Source organism: Passer domesticus, chromosome 4, assembly GCF_036417665.1.
Source record: "Passer domesticus isolate bPasDom1 chromosome 4, bPasDom1.hap1, whole genome shotgun sequence".
NCBI classification, from domain to species: Eukaryota; Metazoa; Chordata; class Aves; order Passeriformes; family Passeridae; genus Passer; species Passer domesticus.
This window is the reverse complement of record NC_087477.1, coordinates 71,976,749-71,997,340: the sequence shown is the minus strand read 5'-3', so window position 1 is coordinate 71,997,340 and position 20,592 is coordinate 71,976,749. Positions and strand designations below refer to the sequence as shown.

General features: G+C 36.9%; 1 protein-coding gene across 9 annotated transcripts in view; it reads left to right on the top strand.

Annotated features, from left to right (window-relative positions):
* JAKMIP1 (janus kinase and microtubule interacting protein 1) overlaps nucleotides 1-20,592 on the top strand; it is a 224,658-nt gene that overhangs the window by 34,141 nt on the left and 169,925 nt on the right. For 8 of the 9 annotated variants that reach the window (XM_064418704.1, XM_064418708.1, XM_064418701.1 and 5 more), the window contains one exon: nucleotides 15,285-15,474. The gene's annotated coding sequence lies outside the window, so the exon portion shown is untranslated. Of the gene's footprint in view, nucleotides 1-15,284; nucleotides 15,475-18,208; nucleotides 18,336-20,592 lie in introns of those variants that run through there. The other variant, XM_064418706.1, reaches the window with a different exon arrangement.

The following is a 20,592-nucleotide window of genomic DNA, read 5'->3' as shown; positions in this document are numbered from 1 at the left end:
CCACTGGAGCTATTTTGGCCTGGCAGGACTGGTGGTATCTAAAACAAAATACTAAAATGAGGTTAACAACTCTGACATGCATTCTTAAATGCAGTGTAAAAACTATTTTTTGTGCATATTTCTGTGAAGAGCAATGGCTTAAGAATAAAAAGTACATTTGTTACAAAGTCAGTATTGTCAACATTTTGGTTTCATTTAGTAGCTTCCCACTGCAGATATTCAACACCATCCTGCCTGACACCAGCTATGAACTTTGAGGTGGTCACCTGTCACTTTAGGGACGTTTAGTCTTGCCAGAGACTTCCTGGAAAGCAAAAATGCAATAGTCCTACCACTTGTTGGTGTCTGGTATCAGAGCAAGGTGTACTGCCAGAAGAACTAGAATTAAAAATGTGGGAAAAAGAAAAGGAAGGGAATAAGAAAGACAGTTATCCCACCCACCTAACTGGTTACTCAGTGGTTCCTTAAAAATGTGAGCACATCTGTTTGCAGATATTTTGTGCATCATGTACAGCTGTTTTCAGAAGGCATTGAGTTAATAAGTCTGGCATTCTTGCATTACTCTTACTGTTTTCATCTTGATTGGCAGCTCATCAAAATATAAATAAGTAGTTCTCAATTGTTCTGGAGTTCTGTCATTTATATATTAATAGAATTCAAAGAAGCATATGCAAGGATAGGAAAACATGGTGGATTTTCTGCCTCATTCAACAGTCACTTCAGGGGATAAATTTAAGTCTGATTTAGAGTTTAGGTTTGTAGCTGTGAGGTACATGATGACATTTTCTTTTTAGTTCTTGATGAACCTTAATCAGAAATTGTTAAAAACAGTTCAATGGAAAAACAAGGATTTTTATTTGCTTGGGCTCTTAGGTTTTTGAGACATTCTTAACATTTTGAATTCAAGGAATACTTCTAGATTGCTTGTTTTAGGAAAGCAAGATTTTATTTCTTGTGTGAGATATGCAAGCCCAGTGATTGAAGATATCTGGTCAAAAAGTAATCTGTTAAAACCATTGAGGAGACAGTGTGGAGTTTAGATTGGAGCTGTTACTCTGACTGATTTCTTCCCTTAAGAAGAGAGAAGCCCTACTCTGCAGTGCTGTGTTTAAAGCATCCACAAAAAATATTGCAAATATGCTGATAAGGCCAGTGTAGTGAGCATTAGATCGTGGTCCTTTTGGAATGCCTTGAGAGTCCTTTAAACAATCAAATTATCTTATCCTGGCATTTCAGTGACCTTAAATTACTGGAGAGGCATTTGAGAAATACTCCTATAGAACTGACATGCTATGCAGAAATAAATTTATATATCCATACTGCTTCACTCCCCCCCCACAAAAAAAAAAAATCTTTAAAGGAATAAAAAATGGATTTAGACATTACTTGGTTCATTGTTCTTAGCGGTAGGATGGATAGATAAAGCACCACTATATATTTGTCCAACTTGTTCTTAATAGCCTGCCTGATGGAGATGGCTTCTCAGAAAGATATAATAGGTCTTTTTAGGCTGCTTCTTTCTAGGTTATCTCTTTCTGGTAGGGCAGTCTTAGTGGTTTCCCTGTCTCCCTCACAGTATCAATCTCGTCTTGCTCCTTCATCATCTGCTTCACAGTGAACTCAGTGAGGATTTTATTAGTTTTTCTCTTGGTTACAACCTTTTACAGATATGAAGACTCTTTAACCCTTCACTCTCTTCTTTTATTTAAGGTTAACAATTCCAATTATTTTCAGCCATGCCGTTTAGGCTGTTTCTTAGGCCTCTATCTAGATGCCTTAATTGGCCTATTTCTGCACAAAATTGGATGCAGTACTTGAGACTGAGGGTAATGAAGGGAATCACCTCACATGTGAGGTTTTAGGACTCATGAAAAACATTTAATGCCTTTGCTCAGTGTGTTTGTGGGTTTACAGTTACCTGAATTCTCTATGAAATGGCTGGTTGTGTGTGGTGCTGTGAGCAGTGGTGGTGGTTCCTGCGTTGGGCAGGGCATTGGGGTGCTCCCTGAGCTGCCCTGGGCACAGGCTGAGGCTCAGGGTGTTTGCCCAGAGCTGTGCCCTGCAGCTGACATTCACCCAGAGGCGCTAATGATCCAACAAAGCCAGCAAGCTGCTGTGCTTAACACAGTTATCATCTGTGCTGTAGATTGGGCTTTAATTAAATTTCTTAATTAGGCCAAAATCCAATAAATCTAGAACTAGCAATTAGCAGGAGCCAGCTGTTTTATAACTTGTTATCCTGCTTTTGTAGTTTAGACAAGATCTGTCTTGAATAAAAGTTTTTCTATCTGCTCATGTTTGTTATTAAAAAAAATCACTTGCTGATGTTTTAATCCTTGCCTCATTTTGGAGACCATTAATTATTTAAAAAGGCTATAAATATAGTATGTTTTGTAAAGATAAGTGTTCTGCTATATTAGAATATTATGTATCAACTTTAACCTTTTTTTTTGATTTACACATTCATATTACTGATACATCAGTTGTCTTTTTGTATCTCAGAAATCTGGGGTGCTGCTTGTGAATAATGACCTCAGTTCTAAATGTTCAATCCTCATTTTTTCAATTTCCATAATTTGTTATTGGGATTATGTAAATAGTACATAGAAAGTTTTCAATAAATCTGTTTCTTAGCAGAAATAATTGGAGATATTCTTCAGATTTAATGCAATCCTAAAGAGCAGTTTTAGGGAACTTCCATTTTATTTCATGCCTCTAGCCTGTTGAGTTAGAGCAGATTGCACTAAAATTTCCAAGTACAATTACAAAGTTTCAGGGAGCTTAGAGTAACAAGTAGTGTATGCTTTGGAGGATCTAGCTGTGTCTGTGTAAATCATTTTCCTCCCTCTGAAAACATGCTGATGACTTGCCTGTATCTGTACCAAGTCATCTTTTATAAACATGAAAACCAAATGGGAAGGGATAATTTATCCTATTGCAGTACAGCAGGCAGAGGATCTCGTGGAATAAAGTGATAATTTACTTTCTGTAACCCTCTGGGTGAAATAGCAAGAATAGTACTAAGCATCAATCATCTTATAGGTTCATTTTATTTTTTCCCAAGTGCTACTGCTTGGGTTGATATGTAAAAATTGATTCTAATTTGATGGCTATATCACACATTCTGTCCTATAGAGCTTATTCAAGTTACTTTTTTAAATTTTAAAGACAATTTCTCCTTTGTGTTAGATATTCAGTGGTCTGCAATAATTTAGCTTTGAACTCACCAGATCTGAAATTGACAGTGACATTTCATACTTAGCAATATTTTATTTATTAATTCAAGTTTAATTGAATTTTGGTTTTTTTTACAGCATCTGCTGTGCTTTCAGCAAACAAATTGCATTAGTTAAGGAGTATTGTGAGGAATCTACAAGGATTTATAAAAAGGTGAATGTTGGCTGTGTGACAGAATAAATTTAGTGCAGGTTTGCCTAAAGTAATATGTGTGGAAATGAAGAACTGTAATGTCTGTTGGATTTTAAATCATAATGGATACATGCAGCCTAGTGAACAGCTTCCTTAGAAGCCTTTGGGCTGTGCTGAACCAAAAAGAGCAAACCCAGCATCGTGACCTTTAGATGGTAGCCAGAGAGTGGTAATTAGGACACCACCACATAAATGGTGATGTCCACAGCATTCAGACTCTGTAGGCCTGCCTTGCAACAAAGGAAATCTGCACCAGAAATAAAAGTTCAAAGTATGCATCTTCCCATTTTAACCCTTTAAAGGACTTCTAAATGATGTGTTATTAATAATGTTTTAGAGAGAAAATGTGTAAGAACTGCCATGTTGGTAAAGGAAAAAAAAGGATGTGTGTACATCTACATTTAAATACATATATCTTTGTATATATAAAGATATATAAATTATTGCTGTGTAGATAAGGGCTAAGTATAAGCCAGCTTTTACGTGGCTTCTTCAATATATTTTATCAGTAGCATGCACTTCTGCTGATGGTTGCACTTTCCTTGCCTTTACTGTTCCATTGTGCCTAATAAATATGGATACTTTGATGTAGTAGCATGCATATGTTAGTTCTCTTTTTCAACATATCTTTGCTGACTCCAGCAGCAGTGTCTTTCATCTGAAACTTTATTTACTGGGAGGTGTTTATTTAAATACACAGTAAAAAAATGGTGGTATAAAGCCAAATGATTTATCCACTGTGGGAAAACCAAAGGAAGAAGAATCCAAAAAACAAACCTGAAACTGGACAAAGAAGTTGTTTTAAATATTTCTGTTTGGTATTTAAGTTAGATTTAGTAAGTGCACAATTTTTGAGCAACTTGGTCTAGTGAGAGGTGTCCCTGCCCATGACAGGAGGGTTAGACCAAGATGATCTCTCAGATCCCTTCCAACCCAAAGTGCTTTATGATTCTATGGTTATTTTATGCTTTTCATTAAAGGTGGTATTATACAAAAAGTGAAAAATAGATTATTTTTTTAACTGTCAGAAAAACAAATGAGCTAATAGTATTGCAGATAATTTTATGTGGCATAAATAATCTTAACTGAATTGTAAATAAAAAATACTTGGTACAGTATGTTTGGTATTGCAAAGATTTTCACTTGATATTTCTTAACAGAATATTAATATCAAAATTAGCTTGTTATGGAGCAAACAGGTTTGAAGCAAATTGCTCTTGGAGCTTACTTGAGAAGGGGAGTTCACTCTGCACAGGTGTGGAAATGACAGAACAGCACTGGGCTGCAGTTAGGGATGCTGAGTTTGAACTTCATGAGCTGGCAAAGTAAAACAAGCTGAGCTGTGTTAGTGCAGTCAGCACAGCAAGGATTTTAAGCTCAGCATATGTCACCATAATGAGAACTCCCCTGTGGGAAATCTAGAAGCAGGTTTGTGGCTGTTTCTGGTCTCCATACTCGTGTTCTTTAAAGGGGGACATTTTTCAGGTTTGTGTGAGCAGATCTCTGAAGTGCTGAAGGAAGGGTAACAAACACAGAAAACCCCTCCCTACCAGGGCATGTCTTGTGTGCACAAAGCCCCTCAGGCTGCCTCCTCCCTGTGTCACTGCTGTGATGTTTTACCGGGATATTGCACATTCCAGCTCAAATTCAACCTGATCTTATTGAGCACCAGTGTAATGCTTGGCGGAGTTGCTGTATCTGAGGTCAGACCAGGCTGTTATGCATCCCAGAAATGAACTTTTCTTGCCAAATCTGTGGCCATTTCTGGCTATGTCATTTAATTACAGCATTCTGTTTTGGTGTGCAGCATATGTGTTGCTGTGTGTATGTGAATTTATATATATATATATGGGAGAAAAATGTGTGAGGAGAGGAAGGAAAAAGGATTTCAGACGCCATGCTTTAGGAGGTGTGTTTCTACTTTTAATTTACTTAGTGGAACTAGATTAGTTTCTCTAATGTGTCTTGAGAAGGCCAAGGCAGCCATATTTTTAGGACACTCAGATTTTCAAGCTGGTATTTTCATTTCTTGCTGGGGAGGCTAGAAGCAGAACTTCATGATGCAATAGTGAAGGCAAAAAAAATCCACTCAGTGGATTCCTGTCTTTCTGTTCCTTGATGACCAAAATTGCTCCAACATATTTTTCCTGATTCCAGTTGTAGGTGTTTACTCCTCAAGAGAGATTGTGGACTCTTTATACTGGCAAGACAATGTCTGCAGGCTGGGGCACTCACATAGCCTTTGTTAAATCCAGCTCATGTCAGTGGAAGAGTTAGACGAGATCTTGGGCATACAGCCTTTTAATCAGCTGCGAAACACAAGGGACCACCTTCAAAGACCAGCTTATTCTGTGCTAAGAAGACCTGTTCTGACTTTTATTAGATATATGTCAGCCAGAGCATCTCTAGAAGAAAACTTAGTTAGTACTTACAGCAAACAAAAATATTAATGAGATGAAAAGGATAGGAAGAAGTGGTGAGATATTGTTTCCAATAGTAAAGAGTTCATTCTGTGTAGAATGGGAAGATGGAGCAGAGGAAAATATAATCTAGTATCTTAAAAGAAACTTACATTGAGTTTGCAGTCTTGGTATCAGTAGTCTTTGGCTTTATACATGTGAGGTGTGGCTTTGGTCCTGCTAGTGAAGAATTAAATGTATTGAACTGAGAATGCCAAAAGCCTTTGCTCTTTCTGTGCATAGGAGTAACTGAGACAGGTAGTGTTCAGTCTTAGGAACTGAAAAATCTGTGGTAGATAATTTGCACATATAAGCATATATTGGTTGCCTAGTTTAAGAAATCACACTATCTCTTTGCATCTCTGAATATCTAAATGCTTCTTGACTGGAAGATGCATTTTCAGTAACAGCTGTAAAATCTTGTTGTTGTGAAATGTGCCATTATCAGACATGAAATCCTCACGGTAGTGACCTCACAGTGAGGATTCAGCTGGGTAAACAACTGGACTGGAATTAACAGAGAAGTAGAATTTAGCAGCCATCATGCTCACAAATTACAAAAGCACTCTTACGGTGCTCTTGGCAAAATGGCTGGAGAAGGATGTCACTTCATTGCTGGATAATTGTTCCATAAAGGCAAGTACACGGAGAGTATTTGGGTTGAGTTTTTTCCTCCCATCCCCCGTTACTATAATTTTAATTGGAAGCAGCTCTTTGTTCATGTAAAACTAGCATGAGGTCCTTTACTGAAAGATAGTGATGTCTTTGTATCAAACAGTGCCTGTTTCAAGCTGTTACACTTGTCATTGTTTAATTGAACTTGCTGAGGTTTCTGGGAGAAGGAAACTTTTACCATCTCCTGCAGATCACTTTAACATGCTGTTTCTGAACAGAAAAATATCCCATTTTTGTGTAGGTGGAATAATAGGCTATCTGGATTCTGATACTTATTAAATGGTAAGTCTTTGTCAAAATCTGCAAGAGAGAACTGAGAAGCACAGAATTTGTAGATGTACAAGCTCGTGTCATTTTTATGATCATTCTGAAATCTGTATTGTGCACGCAGCAGCTGTGTGCTTTACAGGGAAACGTAGGCATTTGTAACTTTGCTGTTGGAACTGAAGCATTTGCTACTAATAGGCTACAAACCTGAGGTCACTGGGTTTGTGCCTGAGCAGAGCTGATGGATGCTGTCGGGTCTGGGAGCGCAGGTTTGCTGCTGAGGCTGAGCTGCTGCTGACACAGAGCACAAGGAGCTGCCTGGAGTCCTTCTGCACAGTTTGTTGCTGAGTCACGGGGTGACCTTGTGCAAACCTTGTGTAAACCTCTTCCCTTGGCACACGCTGCCTGCAAAGGAGGAGCACTAGTAATGACCTGCTCGCTTATTCTTGGCTGAGGAGTTCAGTGAAGCTGCAGATTCGATGTAAATGATTTCCTTTGTTTCTTGCTTTATTAATCTTATGATAGGCACTGTGTGTCGATAATAAAAAATGAGATGGGGATATACGTGTTAAGGGACAGAGAGAAGAGAGCTGGGATGGAGGATAACTTGTCTGAAGACCTTTCTGGATTTTAGAGCATATTCCAGTTGACCCTGCAACGCTGATTCAAAATTAAGAGGCCTCTGTTTAAAAAGCAAAAAGAGTGATAAGAAAAGCTGGTATTGAAATGTAAAAATTAAATTTCTTTCAGCCTAATGTTACTTTTAACCTTTAATATGGCTTCTTGTATGCATACATACAAGTCTGTCCTTAGGAATATGCATATAGAAATAGTGGCATTATGGTGGAATGTGTCTGTAATGGGTCTTTAACATCCTATCTCCACCCTTCTAACAGATAGTTTTATGCTGTTCTATATATTTTAGATTTACAACTATTTAGTCTGTTTATATACTGATCTGCCTTTTTTTGAACTAACTTCCCAAAAATTATTGAGTCACAAATGTTTGTATACAGACCAGCCCCTAAAGACAGGAATTTGTGTAAAATGAATGAAAAAAATTAAAGGAAAGACTGTGATCCTGTGAGATCTTTGTAACACTGTAAAGCAAAAGCTTATACTTTTCCAGTTTTTCACGTGATACCAAATTCCAGCTGGCAAAGATCCTTGGCACAGCACTTGGCTTTCATTTGGGCTGAAATTTTAAATGTACTAATTTCAAATCTTCCCTTATTGAAAAACATGTTTTAAGATTTCTTGTAGCTTTGAAGATCTGGCTTATAAAGGGAAGGACTGCCACAGAGCTACAAAGAAGAGCTAGAAGTAACTAGTTTGTCAAAAACTCTGAAAAATAGTACACATACCATGAAGTATCACTGTTATATCACTGCAGATTTCTTAAAGTACACAAGGCAATTAAAAGTGAACACTATTACTTGTAGCAATGGTCACATTTAGCAATTTTCAAACTGATTGCAAATGTTGATGTGAAAATTTGTTATTTTAAAATTAATCATGTTAAATTAAGTTTGATAATTGAATAGCATTTGCATAAAAGATTTTCAGTTAAGATATAAGAAAGAGATTTCAGGTTGTTCAGATTTAGGGATTAATTTGTTTCTTTATGATGCCATTGTATATATTTGCTTGCACTCATATAAATGTAAAATGAATGTCACGCATATTTATATACTGCACGAACTGCTGAGGCAAAACAGCAAATGAGCCATATATGAGAGAAGCTAAAAGGCCTGAATAGCCTAATAAATCTTGCATTAGACTCACATTTTATAAATACTAGGCCCTATGGAGCACCATTGAAAAAATAGGAGTTCATTTTGGAGGGTGAAACCTTTGCTTTTCCATTGTGTAAAGAAAATGCAAATACATGAAGTTGTTTTACCAGTGACAGACGTGTGAGGAATCTTTGTTCAGGCTTTAGAACTGAAAAACCTCTAGTATCTAAAATATTGAAGTAGAGAGTGAGTTGGTGATCTTACATCACTTTGATAAAGCAACACTGGACACCGTGTGTGGGAGTAGGGAAGAAAAATGGTCTTTAAAACCTTCCCTGTGCCAGCCTATGCCTGTGAGTAAGCTGGATAACAGCAAGACAAAATAACTTTGGTTGCTGCGTCAGTCCAGAGGACAAAAATTGTTACTCAGCAACTTGAAACTGAGCTGGAAGCAAAGCATTGCCAGTGAGCACAAAGCCAAGCAGAGCAGTGGCACAACATCTCCCTTAATTCTCGTCCCATTGCAGTGGGAAGCCTGCAGAGCTGGGCTGCCTGCTGGTGTGGCACAGGCAGCCAGAGCAGGAGGTGTCAGGCCAGGGAAGGAGAGTTACACAGAACTGTTTTTGCAGCCTATGCATGGCTGGAAATTCTCTCTGGATCTGTTCATCAGTCAGAAATGACTAAAGAGAGTGTGTTGAAGAGCATTATTTATTTTGTTCTCAAAACTTACTGGTGTTTGAGACTGTACATAGAAAAGAATATTCCTTCAAGTTTCTTAATGCACTCAACATGTTCATACTGAAGTATTAGACCCCCCAGTTTTATACTTTTTAAGATGCTTTATGGATGACTATATAAAACTTCGGTGTTCTCATCTTTGTTGCATTTGTATAAATCCTATGGTAACATAAAACTTAATGTTAACCTAAAAGAATAGTCTCTTTTGTAATGTCTGAGTAGCCTAAGACCACTTTTCTGTATGGAACCTATAAGCTTATTTTGTGTGAGACAAAGGGGCTTGGATCGCACAGCTTCTGTGGAGTAGGTTGCCTCTTTTGACAGACGTGGAAGCAAAAAGAGCCCACAAATATTTGTACACAGGCTGAGAGGTGTCACCAGTCTTAGGCTTCAGGAAAGAAATCTGTGTTGGGGAAAACATTTTCTGTTGACTGATTTTTTTTTCTTTTTTTAAAGTTATAAAAAAACTGGTTCTTAGTGTTGGTGAGGCTGTGGAGTCTCTGGCCATGCCCACTGAAAGCCCACTGCATATGATTTTTAAAAGCCTCACTGCATTTGACATTTAATGAATACAGAATGCCATTCATTACTTTATTAGTTAATTCTTGGTAGGCTTAAAGGACATAATTTCATATGGATAGTTTTCCCTCCAATTGCTACTTCATCCCATTCATCTTAATTACTGAAAAAGTTTGTGTATGACTGTTACACATAAGCACTATGTAACACAGAGAATACAGATTTGCCTAATTCTGCATGCAAAAGCAACCCTGTCCTGTGGTTTGCACACGGTATTTGTAATATAAAATCTAGTAAACACTGTAATTAGCTTATATTCCAAATGTGTTTTATGGTTTAAATCAACCATAGAGGCAAGTCACACTCAGAGTCTTCTGAAACACATGCTCAAGAATCCCTATTACCCCCTACTTCAAAGAAAAAAAAAAGAATAGGAAGATTTTTCTTTGCATTGACAATCCAATTAAAACAGCAAGGTGTCAGGAATGATACCAATTCCTCTGAAAGCACTGTTTCAGTCATTGGTAGGCTTTCCATCTGGGAATTGTGGCATAGTCATCTGCAGCAAGGCAAAAAGAATAACATGGAAACAAATTTGAATTGTTGACCTAATTTTGGTAGTCCATCATTGCTGACAGAAGTTAAAATGATCCCAAAGGGTTCCTTGTTATGGGGATGCCAAAACAGAGAGATGTAACACAAGGGAGGCAGGAAAGTGAATGACTACTTTTATATCTGTCATTGCTTCTAGTATCCAAATAAAAGTTCTGTGTTTTGTTCACCAAAGATGTATTTTGCAATAAAAAGAAGAATTTAAAACAGATCAGGAAAGTTTTCATCAGTACTCCCTGGTAGCAATGAAAGATATATTTGTAGCCAAGAATTGCTGCTTATCATGTCTGCTTTTAGCTATATCAATTTCAAAGTTGGTATTAAAAATAAGAAGAGAAACTTTCTGAAGTCTTTTTGTGCTCTTTAAGTTTGTTCACTGTGTAAATAATAGCGATTGTGGTTGCACATTTTTCAGTGTTTGTTGCTCATGTGTAGAGTGGTCTATAAAGGTCATGCCACATTATTTTCCTGCTGATAAGTCTTTGTGTTGAAAGGGGGTGACTCTGTGGCATGATCTGTGCTATTTCTTCCTTGGGCCGTGATGCATTCACACTGAAGCCTCCCTTTAGATTGCCTTTGCTTTCAAGGGATTATTTTAAATATCTCTCTTTTTTTCTTATTCTTCCGTTTGTTTTTGTCTCCTTTTTTTTTTCTTTCCTCCAATCTGCTTTTTGTGCAGCCACAGCAGAAGGCAGCACATTTCTGGTTGTAATCCTGTGTACTAGGCAGACACTGAATGGGTAAAGGAGAGAGCAAGTGATGTATGTTGGGTATAAGTGTTTGTTGCTGGCAGGTTCTGGCTGTCAAAATGTTAAGTTGTTTATGAAGGGCTGCATCTGTGCCACTTATTTATGTGTAAATAAAGTTTTTTGCTCTGTTGGAAATTCCAGGGAATCTGATACCAAAGTATCACAGTCCTACAAATCCAAGAGCAGGGGCAGGAATGGGAAGATGCAGTCTCCTTGCATATATTTTGTATGCCTCACAAATAAATCTCTTAAAAAGCTGTAAATCAAATTAATATTACAGATAGAAAGCTTTAGAGTAGAATACAAGGCACCATAGTAAAATGTCATCAGTTTTTTGAAAGAAATTTTCTTTTTTAATCCTTGAACATTTGGTTGTATGAACCAAATGTATGTAAGAACCTCTTCCCCCTGCTCCTTTAGCTGTCAATTAGGATAACTTCTGACAAAAAGCCAATGGTAATGTACACATTCTCATAACAAGGCATTTGCCAGCTGAAATCTCTAGCAACTATTGCAGAGAATTCACAGATGTGCTCAGCACTGTTTTCCCAAAGAAATTGCCTTTTGTTTGTGTCAGTCTTCTTTTCTGCTTAGTCATTTTAAAGCAAAAAAGCCTTGTTTTCAAAAAGTGTTCAAAATGTGGATCTGCTGTACAAAGACATAGGGAGGGCTTCCAAAACATTCAGGGAAACTGTTTTTCTCTTACCATATGCCAAGGATGATTGCTCTTTTTCCTGCTCTGGGGATTACAGTTGGACCCTGCCTGCTTCTATTTGAGGTGTGTTGGACAGAAGGAAGGTTTTGTACCACACTTCTGCAGAAGAAGGTGTTCTTTTGAGATCCCCACCCCTCATAGCCCACAGACCCTGCATATGTGGATTGTACACAACATTACCCCACTTGTCAGAGGAATTGTCCTCAGCTGTTCTGCTTTCCAAGCAGAAATCTAAACTAGCTGTCCACCTTAGCAGTTAATTTTTAAACTTCTGCAAGTAATACACTCTGTTTAAGAGTTAAAATGGACTAAGATGTCCCACGTGAACAGATCTGGCTAAAATCTCTGAGAACTCAAGTGCTTGGCCCATTTTGGGAATCTCAGGGAAAGGATGGAGGCTGGCATCAGTGTTTACTCTCTTACCTTTAAACTTATCTTGCTTTCCAGATGTAATGCTGCCTGAAATGAAGGAGGTAAAAGTGTGAGAAACAGAACTTTGACCAAAGATTCTATGTATTGCATTTTGTGATTAAAAACGTGAACAATCTCAAATACCTTCCATCCTTTCCTAACTATTTGGGAAATGTTGACAAGTGTTGCTAGTTATTTCCATGTAAACAGAGAAAACCCTTCATTTTTATAACACTGTATTTTGTCTAGAGAGCCATTATATGATAAAGAACATAACGGAATCCACTTTGTTTATTAAGCATTTGCTGCCATAACTACAGGATGTGAACATGTTGGTGATTTCACTGCACTGAGTGAAATTAGTAATGTATCAAACATAGCTCATCTGTCAAATGATTTCTGTAGTAGTTTTGGTTCTTTGAGGTGCTTTTGGTGTGTGTGGTATATTCTGAATTGTGAATGAATTTGAACAGCTGTACTTTATGCTCTGTTTGTTTGCAGATTAACAGATATATTTCCACAGTAATAGCTTCCCCTCTTTATCCTTCCTGTCCATCATCAGAAATAGATTTAACTTAACAGTTACTGGAAATGAGAAATTAGGTATCCAATTATTTTAAGCTATTTTTGTATTACCATATCTTTTAAGAAGCTATAGGAAGATTACTGAAGGATTATCAGGTTGTAGTTTTCCAGTGGTAATTCACTGTGAATAGCACTCTAACAACTTGTACTGACTGGCATAATTAAATGTTTCAAATTTGCCCCAGTTTTTGCAAGACTTATTGCCAATTAATCTTCTTTTTTAATCTCACTCATATGCTATGCTACTGAAACATCCACTTTCAGAAGCAGATATTGTCAAATTAGTATGCTGCTTCTTTTTATTTGCTCTTATTACTGTGACTTAGGTTCTAGATCTCTGTTTCATTCTTCTCTCAAAGCTTTTGTAAACACTACTCTTGTTATATAGTGAGACCAGTCGGCCAAAAAATAAAATATATTTTTTACTTCCCAGTTTACTAGAGCATTCAAAAGAACTTAATCTTAACAATAAGCATTTTAGGATCAAATAACTTACTTTTTAGAAGAATTGGTATTACAGAATTAGTAGATATGCTAAAAGAGAAGTACATTTTTCAATGTAGCCAATTTTTTTTCCCCCCCTTTTGAGTGTTGTGGGTATTGGTCTGTTTTGTTATCATCTTATTGGCCTGATTGCTGTCTTGCTGTCTTCTTGCCTTTTATAAGTAAGTTCTTGTTTTGTCTTAGGCATTTCTATATTGCATATTAATATGGGGAAGCCTCTTTTATTCAAACATATTCAGATTGCTAACAGAAGGACAGAAGAAGGCAGCAAAATGTTTTATGTAGAATAACAATTTTGGAATGTTTATGAATAGGGCAGGAATAGGGCAGCTCAAAAAGAATGATGAAGTTTAGGTGAAGTGAAACATATCTGACGTCCTAAAAAATAGAGGTACTTTGCCTGAGGAGCTTTGTTACTATATAAATAAACTGAATTCCTCTTTTCCCAGTGTTTTGTGCTACTTAAATATGCCAACTAAGCTGTTTCAGCACTTTGATCTTCTGCCATGATCTGGCCCTAGCCGTACTTTCATCCTTTTCAAAAGTGTTCTGTCACAGCAGTGAATTTGGCCCTAAGGAAATCAGTATGCAGATTTCCTTTCTCCATTAAATACTACCTTGATGCCTGTCTTTATTGAACAAATAAAGGATTAAGGTTTTAAAACACTAACAACAGAATACATGGTGTTGCCTTAAACAAACCCCTAGAGAGAAATGCAGGATTTTCCAGCAAGGGAAGTGGTTTGGAAATTATGGTTTTGGGACTGATACCGTTGGATGCAATCCTGATGTATTTTATGTGAAATACTTTTTTTTTGGTGAAGATTTGAACATTGTACATGATAGCAGTTTTATCTATCGTGTTTCAGCACAGTTCATATGTGGAATTCTGTCTGGCTTCCAGCTCTCTTGCCCGAAAGGCAAAGAGTTTGACCTGTTCTGTGTTGTGTCTGCCAGCTCTCTGCTTTGGAGACCCCATATGGCCATGTCTGCTTAAGACATTGCTGAAATCTGTTGGGCTTGTTCAATTCACTCATCCTCAAGCTCTAACACAAGGGGTATACCAAGAGAAGATGTAGTACTTTTAGGACTTTTAGGTAGAAGATTTAGTAGTTTTTTACTTTCTTTTTTCACTCTACAGTGAGAGGTGTAAGTCATTAAGCTTTCAGACTGATATTTTCCTTGAAGATATCACCATAATGATAATTTTATTTCTGTATTTTTTTCTGTGCATGGGAAATGCCAATTCAAATTAACCTGCAGTGAACATCAACAAAAAATAAAATGCTTCTGTTGTTTCCCCTTGTGATCAAAATAAAATGAAGTATTATAAAGAAATATGAAGTAAGACTATATCAAGGCCCTGTCCATTGTCTTTTGATTGTTTGTTTTCAGAAAGGAAATTGTGATAATTGCCTTCAATAACAGAATTAAGGTTTTCTAAAATTTAGTCTTATCCTTCTTTCAATATGACACATGATAACTTCTTTATGTTGGTATACTTTTGGTATTTACAAAGATTCATGGCAGTGGACAATCTGTACATGACAATTTATAGGTGGCCACCATGACTACCCAATAACTTGTGTTGAAATGGAATACAAATTTAGTGTTAGCTAGACAGAGTTAAGATTCTGGATTGACCTCATCTAGTTGCCAAGGAGCTTAGCAGCTTCCATCCTGCTTTCACTGAGGACCATCTAGGAAAGGCCACCCTTCCTTATGTGTTCTTAATGAAGAGAAGATGCCGCACTTGCATTTTTATATGATACCTTATTCTGCTGCATTTTGTTACCCCATGTAAATAAATTTCCATTCCATTGCTATCATCAAAGCCTTTAATGAAATCTGATTTGTATTAAATCTCTTTTCTTTTGTTTAACAGATGATGTCACTAATATTGCTCTGGAAGACCTCCTTGCTGATGAAAAGGAGAATGTTCCAACAGGACTAGGAGCTGTGGAAAGTCCCAGAATAAACACAGCTTGTGACTTAGCTACCGCTCCTGCTCAGTCTTCACCTCTTTAAATTAAAATCAAACACAACTGCCTCAGAAACCTGTGGACAAGAGAAAGGTACTGTGCATTGCCAGCGTGTTGGTTGGGTAGGAAGAGAATAAATCTGCCATACAGATATGAGGCTATCATTTTATTAGAGACAGTATCACTTGAAGCCTCAAGTCTGAAATTCTTTTTGCACTGAGAAAGACTTTTAAACACAACCAGATTTCGCAGGCAATAAAATAAACCAAATCTGTATGAAGCTTTTGTCTTTTTGTGAGGTGCTTTCGTTCTCTTTATAGAGATGTCTTCTGGATTCACTGAATAGATTCTTGATATAAACATTTCTTACTTGTGATTTCTTTTCTTAATTAATTTTTTTAATGGTTTCCCCACCACCACCACCACAACCACCACCCATGGCATCTATGATGTGCAGTACAGAAGGGTGCTTAGTGTCTTGTATTTATCATATGCTTGCTAACTTGAGCAGTGTGTTACCTCACCTATATCTGTCACCATTAGTAAAGCAGGAGGGCTTTAGTTGCTTTGGTCTCAGTCAAGAGAGCTAAGCTGCTTTGACAGACTTTCCCAACCTTCTGCTGACTTTTATGTGTTTATAATGTGTGCATGTCTGGGTATTCAGCAGGCTATGTATGCATGTATGCCATGCATAAACCCCCACATAATATTTTGTTTGCTTCAAGGATCCTCTTGAAATTACCTGTTCCTCCCATTACAGAAGTATGAATGACAGTTTAACTCCATGCCTAATTTTTGGTATTTTCATCTTGTGGCAGTCCTGCAGTGATGACAGAGTTATTAGGCTTAGCAATATTAGGAAATCATAAACCCCCACTCTGTGTAACTGTTATTTCTGCAGCTAAATGCTGTTGATCCCTAGAAAGGACATTTTTATCTAGAAAGATATTGAGAATATAGTTGAGGTTTGTCAGAAAACTGTAGTACAGAAAGAAAACAAAAGCAGCAGTAACCCAGGAAGTGTCCTTTCCCAATGGCTATTTTGTTAGTTTGCAAATTGAAATTGTTGCATCTTTGCTACTTACAAACTTTGCTTTATTTGAAATATATCTTGTTATATTTAATGTACTGCATAGTGAACACTTCCTCCTCTGAATAGAAAAGTATGACACTAAATAAGGTAAGTGCTGTGGGAACTGACAGCTGTAGAATGCATGATTTTTAATAAAGAAGTAATGAAGAAGGAAAAAATAAAGTGAAAAAATGTAGGGTATAGAATCAGTCTTAGGGTCCATCTGTTTCCTATGACACTTAAATACAGCTACTACTTCATTGTAGTATCTTTAATTTTAACACTTCACAGAATTTCATTATAGTGTAGTCATTATAAAGAAACATAAAGAGTGAAAAAAAGTGTCTAAAATAATTTAATATTTGCTAATGTAATAACTTTCATTATAGGGAATAATTATTTTAATTTGTAATTTCTAACTTGTAACTAAATTTGTTTGGGGGCAACAGATAAACTGATGTGACTACTCTTCTGTACCTGGGAGGGTAGTTCATCTTTTTCTTCTGGCTGGATTTAACACTTCATGGTAAATGCATTAGAAACTTCAGTCATAGATTTATCTAAAATGATTATCTACATATCTAGTTAATCATAACAGAAAGTAAATTATGCTGATTTTAGAAATAATTAAAATTCTGAACTCTAAACCCAGCTGATGACTATTATCACTTGTCTTTCTGCAAAAGTAAATGTATTTTAATTTTTAAATTTTGAAAGGATGCTATTTAAAGATTATTATCCCCCATTGTCCTTTAGACTGCTGTGTTCCTGTACATCCAAACAGTGGAACACAGATTAAAAAATTGATTTAGACTTAATAGTTTGTTTAGCTCATTCTGCATAATAAAGATGAAATGTTCTAAACATGAGTCTTCAACAGCCAATGTATTTTGGAAAGTGATTTCATCATGTGCCAATTATCTGTATCTATCCTAACAGTTGCAGCTAGCTTATGAAAATTTGCAGAGTGGGTTTTCATCTTCTGGGTTGCTTATGCACATTTTCCCAGTGCTACAGGAAAAAAATCTTGCCTATCTGGTCCCTGTTTTTGATTATATTTCTTGCATGTCAATGTCTTGTTATGTGTCTAGACTATTCCTGATCTCTTCCAAGTGTCTCCTCAGACTGGAAGTGCAAACACAAGCATTCATGCAGGAATGGTGCTGCTGTATCATGCAGCTGTGAGCTGGCACTTTGCTTCAGAGAATGGCTGGCTGCTTCTGAAAATTTAGGATTGCTGCAGCATGCCTGGCCCTGCAATAGGGCCAGGCACATTTTTTTAGATGGCTTTTTCTTTCTTTTGCTGATTGATAATTTGATATTTTCCCTTTTTCTCTGAATACTGAAAATTAAACTGACATAAACTTTGGTATTGCTCTCATGTTTCCATTTTTCTTAACATCCTTTTAACGAAAAACCTGTGCTGACTAATCCTGTATACAAACATTACTTGTGTTCACTGCCATGAGATAACAGATCCATTACTTTCCAAACACAGAAAACATGTGCTATAACATGCTTGTGTCTAGAGAGATTTTCTTACTTGCAAATGTAACAAGGTAGTGCATTTGGGTGGCTGGTGGCTGTGCAGCTGCTGGCAGAATTCCCACACATGTTTTGCCACTTGATAAGTCTGTGGTTGGTTGGTTATGGTTGTGTCGAGATAAGATAAGGGATGTTGCACTTAGTCATCTAAAAGTAATCATCTATGTGCTGAGTGTTTGCAAGAGGTCTTAAAAAGAAAACTAAACAGACTTTTCTGACATCGTGGAAAGGGCTCTCAAATATATCAGGCTTGCTGTCCAGTATTAAAGCACAGCAGATCTTCAGACTTTTCTGGAGCTCCTTGTATGTTCATAAATGAGTATGAATGGGAAAAAAGGTATGAAGTGTGAGAAACCTGTAGCCTATGTGTTGTGAATTCACTAAACAGTAGTGAGAGGCCATAAACTTGGCAGTTCTGAGAATTCCTTAGGATATATCAGTTTTACCGCACCTGGTACTTTTTCTTGACAATCAGGCTGTCTCTTGGTTATGATTGTCTTTCTGGCTTTTTGTGTGTTTTTCTCAGCTCTTCAGTTCAATTAATTTGTAATGTCAATGTCTCCACATGATGTTTTGAATATTAAGTAGCTTTGATAATGGGATTTTATTTTGGCAATATATGATGCATGTGGGCAAAATCCTGCTTTATGCATAGCATTGTGTAAACATTGATTTCCAGGAGAAAGATCTTGAAGGACACTAATTTTAATCTCAACACCTACAACTTATCCATTCTGAAGGAAACCTATACTGTGCACAACTGCACATACTATATTTATACAGTTGTGCTGGATGTTATTACAACACAAGACAAAAATATGAGATTTTGTAGTAGAAGGGAGGCAGAGAGTATTTGGGCATTTCAATTAACTTCCAACAATCAGTGTAAGAATTAAAAATGTATACTCTGGGACAATGAAAGGAAACATATAACCTTCTTATTTACTGGTGAAGACTTGCATATCCCAAAGGAAGCATCTAGAAATTTTCTATTCTTAATCCCTTACAACATTTGGGAAGTGTTAGTGAAGATCTTTCTGATGTTTTCAGATGTCTCTACTGCAAAAAAAAAAAATAAATAGTATGTGTTTGGAATGTAGCCATTTGAATATATATGCCCTGGGAGGGGAATGAGCATGGTTTCACTTAAAAACTCCCAGTTTTCACATTGTTCACTGAAACAGGCACCATTTCAGCATTTCCCCTTTCATGTGCAAGGGCAATGTGCACAGGTAACAGCCAAGTCTTGATTTACATGAAGATTTTAGTTTTGCTAGTACAGGTTTGCTATGTAGGAGGTGAAAAATTAGTGTTACTGACATAGCTATGATAGCCTTAACCTTAAAGGAAAATCTGATTCACCCTTTCAGCTAAACTTTAAGGAGATGGTGTAGAAAGAATAGTTCTTGGCAATACCTATTTCCATATTTTCCCACCGAGACTTCATTAAGACTAAGTTTGTCTGTAAAGTCACTGCCAGCACCCTGAATCTGAGGATTCCCTCTGCCACCTCTTCTAGGGGATGAGGTTGGAAGAGGAACAGAACTGAACACCACTTAATAATAGAAACTATGTGAACGTATTTCTGCACTACTGGATTCATAGATAGGATTGCAACTGTGTCGAATTTACACAATAATACAACTTGAATAAAGATTTTTTTTCCATGGTCACAGATGATTTACAGCCATTTAGACCTTCCAGAGAATACCCTTCTTTGCAGGCACCATGGTAAGAGGGAGGTTGTGTTCTGAAGCAACGAAGCATAAACATTTTCAATTTAACCATTGGGACTTCTGTAAGCTTTAGGTGACATGTCTTGGACTCAGCTTTCTGCAAAACACTGTACCATCTTCTGAAACAGTATAGTGAAATGCAATCTGGATTCTCAGTGAAGGAGATTCATTATATAGGTAAAGAGACAGGATGTTTTCTTTGGAGTGAATAACAAATCACTTTTTAGTCCCCCTAAATGTCCAAATCAGCTTGATTATGACAGCACTCAGCAGTTTAGGGTGCACTGCTAGCAATGCTGTGCTCCCATAAATTGAATACCCCCATAAATTGTGTGCACAACTTGCATACTAAACCACTTAAAGTTGTATGTGCAAGTAGTCTGGTTCTGTCTAACATTATCCCTAATTTAGGATGCTTTTAGGAAGCTTTATTTCCATATGTGTATATATATGTGTGTGTGTGTGTGTGTGTGTTTGTCTTTGTGCATTGATTAATTTCTGAACTTCAGAATACTTTGGGGCAGTCTAATCTGGATAACAGAAAGTGTCACAGTCTATAGTGGTGTGTCACAGAGTATTTCTGGAGTTTTATATTTATATATACTTGCCTATTTCCCTCTTTTTAAGGTGAACCATGACTGAATGCATCTTTTTAACATTCTGAGGGATGCTATCCTTAAAATTATGATGTTGGTACATGTATCTGGATAAATATATTTTCTGCAACTGTTCGTAGCTGCCACATTCAACTTTTAGTATCTTCAGAGAGCACATTTGTATTTCTGGTGGCCGACTTGCCAACAGCATTTCCAACAAGTCTGGAATGGTTTGAATCAAATTTGCTGGCAGTTACCAGAA